Here is an 11,555-nt window from a genome sequence, read left to right as displayed (position 1 = left end):
TGAGGGCCGAGTGGTCCGAGGGCCAAGTCACATTAGTGGATCAATTCCATTGTTCAAACGGGCCGAGTCAAGTATGCCAAGAGCCGAATATTAGTTTTGTCTGAATGGTTGACTTGAACGGGGCGAGCAATACGTGTCTGAGTTGAGTGGGCCAAGTGGGCCGACTGGTCCGAGGGCCGAGTGGTGCGATTCTGGGACTGAACCCAAATCCAAGCCACTCGGATGGGCCGAGTTGTGCACGATGACGGCCGCATTGAGAATGACCTTGTTGAATATGATGATACATGCAATGACCAAGCACATCGACTTCAAGATCACAACAAATACCTAGTAAGAAGGTTCTCATATACCTAAATCGTGTGAAAAACTCCTCGATGGCAAGATCAAACCGAATCAGTAATGAAAACTCTCTCCCTCTCCCACTCTCTCTCTCTCTCTCATTGCTAGGGTGAAAGATGAACTCTTCTATGGTCTCATGGCCCTTAAACCCCTTCCTGAGCAAGGTCTTGCTATCCCCAATCACTCCCTTTCCTCCATTAATCATTCCAACTACTCTTTTTTCCCATTTACCCCGATTTGTGTTTGTTTTACCCTATTTTACAATAGTAAACCCTACACCTCTCTAATCTGACTTCTTAATCCTAAGCTACGGTAAATGCAACAAGAATCATAAGCAAATAACTGAAATGAGAGGGATGCAAAGCTTGACCTCTCTGCCCATAAGGTATAGTCCCATTCCGTTCTCCGAAAACAGCACAAATCGGGACTCTAGCTTCCTAGATTCTAAGGCATAGTTCCCGGCCAACTGGGACCACCCTTCCGTTGGACGGACCCATGGTCACATCCATCGCACTTTCCTCAGGTTTTCTTTAGTTATCTAATTACCTATCACATTTAATTTGACAAGTAAAAATAGCTTCCTTGATTAGCCAATTAATCACGAGTTCCTTCACGTAATTTAAGCACTGACATGGAAAAACAATGTCAAGCAAGTTCCTTTTCAACAATTGATCTTATTTATCAGTCTTTGGAGTACATCATAATAATCTAGCCTGAAGGCTAATCCATATATAATCTGCCCGAAGGCAATCCATAATCCGCTTGAAGGTAATCTAGCAATCCTCAGGGATTACTAATCCAAGTTTCTGCCCGTAGACTAGTATGCGGGCCTTGAGATCCAATCCCGAGTCATGTCGGCCTCTTGTGTAGGACCCGGAGGCAAGGGATTTACGGCAAGAGCACCCCCTGGCACCCAAGCATCCTCCTGCTCCAAGCAGCACCCACGGAGAGACCTCTCGCGACATATTCGGTCCATGTACCCGATGCGGCTAACAACCCCCTTGGTTAGGGTCATGCAGACAATAGAGGGTAACTGAAGCTGCCTCTCCCTCCACGCCTTCAACTTGAAGCATTAATTATCTTTCCATCTTTAGTTTCTTGAGCAAAGAAGTACAAATAGTGCTCCGAACTGTACAAACACAATCAATCTAGTGGTCGTTTGTTTGGCCAACTGCTAAGGTGTGAATCCTTCTTTCCGAATGCATCCAGCATTCGATCCGGTGTCGTAGAGTTCACGCAAAGGCTGTAGAACACGGAGTTCAAGGTACAGCAATGGAAGAGACTAACAAGAAGAAAATTGAATTGTTGATGCCAAAGTACACTATATTCCTTGTCAAGTGAGTTACATGAAGCTCATGTTCAGAAAAATCTGATCATATTCAGTTTCCTGTTTGTGAAGAGATCTTTGTAAAGATTGCAATATTAGCATACATTTCTACAGGTACGATTGATAGCCAGATGGTGTACTTCCTAATCCAGAACCATATCCATAATCATTATAAGAGCTAGGAGTATTGATGAAGGTTGAAATCCCGTAGTCCAGATTGACATTCAAGTAAGATCCTGGAAGTAAAGTAGGACTGCTGTACCCAGCACTGTAACCAGGATAATGGCCAACACTGAGAGGATGATGATTTAAGCCAGCTTAAGTTGACCCTACACCATTGGTAGATACACTGATTTCAGTATACTGGGCCCTTTCAGATCCATGAAATGAGGGTTTTTCATAAGAGGTTGTGCATTTGACACATTCAATGAACCCTCCAATAGCACATGAATTGTCTACAAAGCCAGCAAGTTGGCTATGCACACTTCCATCTGCAGTTAATAGTTTCTGAAGTTGCTTATTGGTGAGCAGTCTAGGATATCTTGTCTCCCAGTAAATACAGTTCACAATGACAGAAGCATATTCAGAAGCATAAGGCGCAATAGTTTCATGAAACACAGAGTGATATTGTTCAGGATGAGCATAGTAATTTGCTTTGTCAAAACCCTGTTCAGGATCATTTCGCTACACCATGTGCTCTGCAGATACCACACAACCATACACTTGATAGGTTCCTCCTTTTTATCTCAGAAAAGACTAGTTTATTTTCTCCTTAGCTATGGTGCATGTGAGCTTCTATCATAACTATGGCAAGACCTTTAAGAAACCTCTGGAGAGTGCAGTATCCTCTTAATCGCATCCGGAAATGACAGCAGTCTAGTGATGTTTTTAGGATTTCCAGAATAAACCAGGACACAACTGTGCCCAGTAGCCAGCACTCTGCCAAGTGTCTCCTTGAAGTATCTCTTCAATAACATCCTTAAGAGTGATGATCCCTATGATTTCGCCATCTTCCAGACTATTTGAAGCCTCTGTAGATTGGCGATCAATTGACTTCTTGTGGTTCTTCCTGCACAATCAGCTTCTGCAGACCCTTTACCACCATCGAAGGCTCTTCGCTATCTTCTTTTCTAGCCTGAATATACCGACCTCATTAATGCATCCTTGTGCTCTTATTCCCAACTTCTTAAAGGCAAGCAAAACTATCAGCTACTCTGGAAGTAGCGATAGTTATAGAGGAAGTCCTGGATGTCGGAGTTAATCAGTCGGCCTTGTTTTACGAGAAGGAGTAGAGGTTCAAGATCAACAACAGGCACACTTGCAGGAGATGAAGAAGCCTTATCCTCGTAAATTGTTAAGGCTTTTCCCCCCCAATGCACAAGGAACTTTAGACACCTATCCATATAGAAAAAAAAGAGAAATTTTCTAGATACTTATCAAAGTATCTAGAAAAAGTCTCATATAGTAAAGGTGGAACACTTTACAAGTTAGTGATATAGTAAAATATTTCTGTATAGGAATTTCTAAATTCTCTAGTTATCTATGTAGTGAAATTTTACTATATAAACAGACTAGTTAGAACTAATCATATAGTATTTCTTATATATAAGAAAACTAGTTGCAATCATGTAGATAGTTTTAAGAATTATTATTATGATAAAAAATATAAATCAAAATAATAGAAAGAATTAAAAGATGTTATCTTCACTAATAAAGAGGTCAATTCAAGATACATATATCATCAATACTCAAAGGTTTATTGTGATTTTTTGTGACATGAATTTTCTCTCTATAGAGTAACCAATCCACGAGAGCTTTTCTCATGGCTGGTAATGTTTGCTCATTGCGTCCTCCTAAAAAAGTAGGATCTCTCTTAATAACACCATATGTAGATTTTAACGATGCATATAGCTCATCAATGGATTGGATGTCTAAATATTTGAGGAGAATAGTTTCTTCGTCTTCCTCTTCAAATGCATTAACAACCTGCATTTTAGAAATACAACATAGATTAGTGTGCTACTACATCATAATTTAATTAGCTACTCTATTGTCTTAATATTTAATAACATTGAGTTACCGATGAAGTTCTTGATGGCAATTCCACATTAGAAGGATCTACACTTTTTGATTGCTCAACATGATCGAGAGTCTATAGTATAGACAAGAAAATAAAGTTAACAAAATAAAATTATGCCACAATTAGTAAAAAGAAATGCAAAGAAGTACCTTAGATAATTTCTTATTTTTGCCCTTACTCTCCTTTTGTTGTTGCTTACTTTGCTGCATTTTCTCGCTCATCTTATCACAATAAGTTTGTAATTAGATATAATTTATTAAATGCATATATTAAAATAAAATATGAAGAGATGGCTAAGCATACCTTTCGTACACGAAGACTTTTTCGTGCTACTTCAACCTCCTCAGGATCTTGGATCATATCTTGTGGAAGAGAGTGTTCACTACTACATGAACCCTATAATACAAGAAAAGTAAAACTTAAAATGGAATATCTTTTAATTTAAAAGTATACAAAAATTAAGAATATATGTATATATTCCTCATACAGATGGAATTCCTTGTAGTAGCTCCATAAAACTATGATTTGATTTTAAATAGTCCTGAAACATAGGTTAAGTATTAGAGACAATCAAATGAAAAAAGACTACAAACCAAGATATACTAACCATTTCATTATTTTTTTGACATTTTTCGGAAGCAAAAATTGAAACAAGAGGTGGACCACCATTGTGAGATTCCAACTAGTACAAGCAAGAAAATTGAAGTCAATATCAAAAACTAAAAACTCTAAATATCAAAATATTTAAATGGGTGAACGATGTACATACATGTGTTGCACTATTCTCAGAAAAGATACATTGTTCTTCCACCATAAGTTGTGGATAATACACCTCCTCACTTGTATCCTAAAATTTTAGAGAAAATATAATGAAAGGTAAATATATCTAAGAAACTTAAAGTGAAATGATTATAATAAAGATAAAGATAATAAAAATTATACAATAGAAAAAATAAAACTTGAGATGAAAACTGCAAATCTTACCGGTTTTTGTTGCATATCTACTTGCTCGAAGCTATGATTCTTCTATTAAAAAAACATAGTTGTGCCAATCAATACCAATTTCTTATGTATATAATCTATGGTGAGAAAATTTGATAAATAAGTATGCTTACCAAAGATATATCCACCAAAGATGATCTTTTCCTCTTGAGTTTCTTTCTGAGATTTTGAGCAACAGAAAGATAGTACAGATATACATCCTCCTTTTTCCAAAGATAAGTAGCACCAGGAAACTCAAGGGGTAAAATTTGATCATAGTTTTGATCTATGATCTCTAAAATTCTATGTTTGTCATCTTTATTATTATGAAACCGTAAATCATTGCCAATCTCATTGCTCTTGACCCAATTATACACTTTTCTGTGATTAGCACAATACCTAACATTTTGCGTATCTCGATAGTATTTTAGTAAAAATGGTTTTCCAAACTCATCTTGGTCTTCTCGACTAATCCTTTTAGGTGGTTTGAAAATCTGGTCATATGTAGGAGTCTTCATCAGAGATACATCCCCTATTTGTATACTCTTGATTTGCTTTTGAGGTGGCAACTGGACTCTTTTACTTTGTATTGAAACTGGTTTGCTCATGCTCACTGTTTGTTCGGAACTATCATTCTTTGATTTTAGTTCCTCAATTGTTTTTTGCAAAGTGATGATAGTTTGCATCATTGAATCTAGAGTTTGTTGACTTGGGGAGGCCATGAGACAAGCTAAAATTAAATCAAGAAGCTATGTTAATATTCAACAAATAAAGAATCAATCAATCATATAAAAAGGATACAATATAAAACTATACAAACCATGAGACAAGCTAAAATCAAACAAGACACAAGCTAAAATCAAATTTACAACTTTATATGCTAGTATTCCTCAAACAAGAGATTATATCCATACATTAATCTTCTTCAAGCAAGAAATTTTCTCATTTTTTAATAATCACACATGCACACATACACACATACACACAAAGGTCCAACTACCTATACATGAGACACAACATGAGCTATATCCATGAGATACTGTCCTAATATACAAACACCCATAGATAAAGCATTATGATACACACAATGGGATGGTGATCAAATAATGATGTCCATTATGACCAATGCTACTAGCACCCATTTGGATCTCCAAGAATGCAACACACATACACCATCTCTCTCTAAAGCAGTCAAGTTACATCACGTGATCTCCACACTATTGGAACATCTATAGACTCTCCAATTGATAATGTTACTCTCCTTCTCTTTGTAACTTCAAAGTTTGACATTACCATGCAACACAAGTTCCAATCCCTCCAAATATCTTCATCAATATCAATTCTCCATGTACTTCTATTATGATCACACTTCAACCATGACAATTTGCACATTTTTTCTTCATAATTTACCTCTCTTATCATTGCATGAATGTACTCCCCATCCATATCATCATGTTTTCTTGCCAACACAATATCATATTTTTCCAACCAAGGAGGTATACAACTGACTGCCCCTATTTGTAATAATCTTGTTCTTTGAATTAGATCTTTTACCTCATATGCAACAAGTCTATTATATAAAGGTAAAGGAACAAACTTATGCAATAAAGAACTCAATGGTCTTATGCAGTCCCATGTAAATGGAAGTCGTTGAGTTTGTAGTACACTCATTCCCATGATTGGATCTATAAGTAAGCATTCTTCATTTTCTTTTACAGTTATGCATTGCTTATAATATTCTCCACTAAAAAATGTGTAATACTCTCCATCCCATTGAATGGAAAAAAAATTAGTGAGTCTTGCTTTCCAATGACCTATACTTTCTAACGTACTACAAAAAGTGTCAGTTTTTACCACAACGTCATCTGCGATCTTGTATATTTCTCCATTACAAAAAGTGTATTCTCTTGAAGACCAAGAAATTGCGCAATATATTTTTGTTCTTCTGATGAAAGGGGCCTACGTTCTCTTCTCTTTTTTGTGATTAAAATGTCTTTTTCACGCATCATTATGTTACAAGGATATTGGGAATCATCTCTTTCAAAAAGTTTCCACATCTCCTTTGCCTTCTTAATTGAAGAAACCTCCACAATACCATTCTCATGAAATGAATAACAACACAGTGTCTGGTAATCAGTGAAAGCATAACCATCAGGTAAAACAAGACAGGCATGTACTTGGATAAGCATTCTTTCATGTGGCAAAAGCCCATCTACTTCCATTTCTAATAACTTAAATATTGAAGTGAAGAATGTCCTCTTATAATAATTTACATAAGATATTTCGTTAAAGCGATTATTAGTCTTTACTGCTATATATAATGCTACCATTCGCTCAAAGTCACAACACCAATACACATCATGCGATCCATGTCTCAATATGTCATCTAGTAGTTCTCCATTTCCCGCAACGTGTTCTAAGGGAGAAGAAGTAGCACCAAAGGCTTCTTCCTTTCGAACTCTCCAAGCAGAAAACAAAGTACGTACAACACCTAAATATTCTTTTGACCAACCAACACATCGACTATAACTATAGAAGGCATGTGCAATATCTATGAGCAACAAACCTAGGTCAAAAATTGACTTTGGTATCTCATCAACTATACCTAAAATGTATGGTAAGCACCATTGGATAAACTTTTGGTTCTCTTCGGCCTTAAAACTTTCATTGTACTTACTTGGATTACGAGGCCATCGTCCATGACGAATAGAGGGTGGAGAGAGCTTATAAGCATTGTCACAACAAAAATCTATCATCTTTTTCTTTTCATTGGACATGGCTCTCATGAGTACTCGTATGTATTTTTGAAATATATTTAGAGATAACACATGCATCGCATCATATACCAAGTCTATTGACAAGTTAAAACCATACAAATCATATAGTTTCCATAGAATAGACTCTCCAGCTAATCCTGCAAGCTTTAGTTTTCCATCCTTTTCAACTTGTGTGGATGCCCTCTTTGAACTTGATAAGGCATCAATCATTTCACCTATGGACCGTTGGGTTGGAGGATATCTTGCTTGATATCGACTACCATCGTAAAGGTAACGTCCTTGGAATGAGGGATTACTAGTATCAAGAGTAGCTTGGGCTTTGTCTCTACGACAAAAGAATTGCCCACCATCTTTGAAGGATCCTATTTTGCATTGCACAGGATGATCCCCTGTAACCATCATTAGCATTAATCTAACAACACAAAAGTTTGATTGTCCCATTGGATTTTCAAAAATCTTTTCTACAGGGTAGTTGTATGACACTTGCATACCATTTATGTAAAGGTCTTGTAGCTCACTAATAAGTGGTCTTAAAAAACTTTGAAATACATCAGGAGTATTACGAATAAATTTAGAGCAACTAAAAGGTATGAATAAAACAGGAATAATGCCTAATATGGAACCCTTCCCACCGTTAAGGACCTTAATTTCAACCACACCACAGTCCTTTTGAGTGGTACGAGAGGCTTGGAAGCCATCCCAATGTAAAAGAAGTGCCAAGTTCCGAGGATCACCTCTACACATTTTCCTTTTACATTTGTTGAGATGTCGACATTTTTTACAAACAAAATTATACTCTTGCATCTCTTGGTCAAAACCTTGTTCTAGGACTATTGAGAAACAAGACCTTGGAAAAGTTGTATACACTTTCCCACATGTAGGGTTGTTGTATGCAACAACCATCTCATACTCAGCATCAGGATTCCAAAAATCTTGATACTCACGACACTTTGTTCCATCCCAAAACTCGTTTATGAATTCTGGTTGCATATGGATGTCTTTCCCTAACCATCTTGTTTTATGACGCCACATGCTTAGGAAATCATGACAAAGTGTCTTGGATCGTAGTAAAAGCTCAAATTGTTTCTTTAGAGGTAGATAATCAATAGCTAACATTTCTCTCCTTGGTTTATTGCATTTTTTACACTTTTCACAACATTCAATACAATCACGCTTTAGTATTCTTTTTCGCATATTTTGTTTGCAAGAACACAAGACTACATCTTTGGCATAAGAATCTTCTTTACTAGGTGTAAGAAGTTCAATTTCATGATCATTGTTTTTACTTCCCATGCAAAACCTATAGCGCTCAGGTTGGACCATGCCAAGACCATGATACATAGATTCAAGTTGCTCCCAAGATGTCGGGACTCTCACTCCATCAAGGTTTCCATCCCATGTATCAGGTAGTTGCACTAATAGCTTACTTAAACTTGGCTTGCACTCTTCAACTCTCTGAGCCCTAGCCCTTGGATTGCCCATGTCTCCAAACAATAATTGGAGCATCTTCTCTTGTGCACTAATTGATATTTGGTTCTCATCCCAAAGAGCTTGAAGCTCAATTATTTTTTGTATAGTTTGTTGATATAATGATGGCCCAGTAATAGATATGTGATTGTCTATAGAAGGATCTATTTGAGGAGACTCAACATGGTTAATTGAGTTGTTGTCATGACTAACGGAGGGACTTATAGAAGTATTGATAGTTTGTTCATTGCCTTGTTCATGTTGCCTTTCGTTAGGAGGAGTAAGACCAATTTGCATACTTAGTGCATCATATTTGGCCTTCAACTCCTGGTGCCTAATAAAAGTTTGTGGACCAACACTCCTCCCGCCATTACAATATGCAAGGCAATCACACCACCTACGTCGTCTATTTAATTCACCTATGTTAGTTTCACCATGCATTAGAGATGATTCTTCGTGCCTTCGGTTCTCAAGATGATCTCCTTGCACATTTGAGTCCCTTGGTTCAATAGGATGTAATCTTTCTATAGAAGAATGCGTAATCCCAAGCATGTCATTTTTAGCGTGTCTAAAATAAGTACTACGATTCACTAATTGCCAACCTTCAGTACTATGTGCACACTTATAGTTACATGTGCATTTTCTTAATGTGCTTGAAGAAGAAGACATCCCTTACTTGAGTATCTTCAATTTTCAATCCAAGGTTGATGAAATTATGAGCTCCACAATTAAAACTCCAAGACTGCAAAAAAACGGCCCATAACATAGTTTATGTTAATAACATATTTTAGTTGTGCAGTTCTCCATCATAGTTTATACTAGTTTAAACAATTAAAAACATTTAAAAAAAAGCAATCTTTCCTAAACACTTCCTTAAAGTGATGGGGTCGAATTGGAGCAAAAATGGTAATTTTTTGTTGCAGAAATGGTAATTTTAAGATAAGTGATTGTGTGGCTATGTGAAAAGATTGGAAGCTACCAAATTGGAGCATTGAGTGTATCCTTGAATAATGATCGATATAAGGAGGTGTACATAGAACAATTAGAGGGCTATGTGCATTAGACTTTCCAAATTATAAGGAAGGCTTGATATTGGCTAAAACAAGAACCTTATGCATGGACAAATATAATGAAAAAGTTCCTGTATTGGATTTGAAGTTAACAAGGCTATTTAGTTAATATATGAAAATAAGATAAATGTTAGCAATGTCATAATTGCAACCTATGTAGATGATCTTATTATGACAAGAAGTGACAAACCAATACAAACATTCAAATACCTTAGCTCTAGTGCCTTCGAGACTCTAAACAGTCAGTGTAGTAGTAGTCAGTGTACTAGTACTAGTAGTAGTCAGTGTACTAGTAGTACTGCTGCCAGAACTGGCACTTCTCTCCTTGCATGTCATGCAGGAGGGACAGGGGTAGCACTGGAGCAAGCATTTCGAGTTAATTATGGCTGCTCTTCAATCGCAACATGACTCTAATTCTCTCCTTGCATGTCGTGCAGGAGGGACAGGGGTAGCACCGGAGCAAGCGTTTCGACTTTATGTTGCTCTGCAATCGCAACATGACTCTTCTCTCCTTGCATGTCTTGTCGGAGGGACAGGGGTAGCACCGGAGCAAGCGTTTCTCGACGTTATGGCTGCTCTGCAATCGCATTAACGTCATGTTCTCTCATCCTCTGAACATGAGGACGAGGCACAAGCTTCTTCCGTTGCAGGTGCCAAAGAGGAAACCGTGGACCATACCATCACCGGCAACGGCCCTAGTACAACATTAACGTCGATTAATGTCCCTGAAGCATTCACATTCGACCATGAACGCGAACGCTGATCAGGAGTTATTCGCTTCTTCTGGTTGTTTCAGACCACAGGTACTTGCATCTCTGAGCCCTTATCTATACTCCAGTTGATGAGCCATGGAGGACCTATAATACTGGCTAGCTACTAATAAATTCCTCAAGTTCGTTTATTTGCCAGTCTCGATCTCGTTGTCATACCTTTGACGAGAAGGAAGGATTAACAGACTTGGGAAGGACCACCCTCATGATTAAAAATATACCATGTGCTTTTACATAAGCTACCAAAACCATGACATGAGAAATTGTTTCAATGGGCAAGTACTTCTAAGGTAAATTTTCTGGACTGCGTCACTAACCAACCTGTGAGACTGCAATGTGGCAGAATGCAAAAACCCCTGGATATCATCGACCAGCATTGCTCCAAGGTTAACGAAGATCAGGTGAGGCCATAAGCAATGTCCGCAGTGGCAGGTGCAGAGGCTCTGGGGAAATATCCGCAGTGGCAGGTGCAAAGACTCTGGTGAAATATCCGCAGTGGCAGTACAGTGCAGGCTGCTTTCTGTGTAATGAAAACAGTGAAAGGTGAGACACTTCAACAGAATGCATTAAGGATGTGACAGAGGTCAATTGGGTCTCTGGGCAGCATGTCATCCGTGTCTTATCACTGCAGTTCTTCACTCGAGCTTTAGGCCACAACCATCAATAGCATCACTGGACTCAGTAATGCTAGACCTTGTCAAGGGTAAGATTGTAGGCTGTGAGACAGAGGCCTGGATCCTCGTG

Source organism: Lygodium microphyllum, unplaced genomic scaffold, assembly GCF_053477565.2.
Source record: "Lygodium microphyllum isolate KBCC unplaced genomic scaffold, Lygodium_microphyllum_v1.1.10 scaffold_31, whole genome shotgun sequence".
In the NCBI taxonomy this organism is placed as follows: domain Eukaryota; kingdom Viridiplantae; phylum Streptophyta; class Polypodiopsida; order Schizaeales; family Lygodiaceae; genus Lygodium; species Lygodium microphyllum.
The sequence above is the reverse complement of the archived record's forward strand: the minus strand, read 5'-3'. Positions refer to the sequence as shown.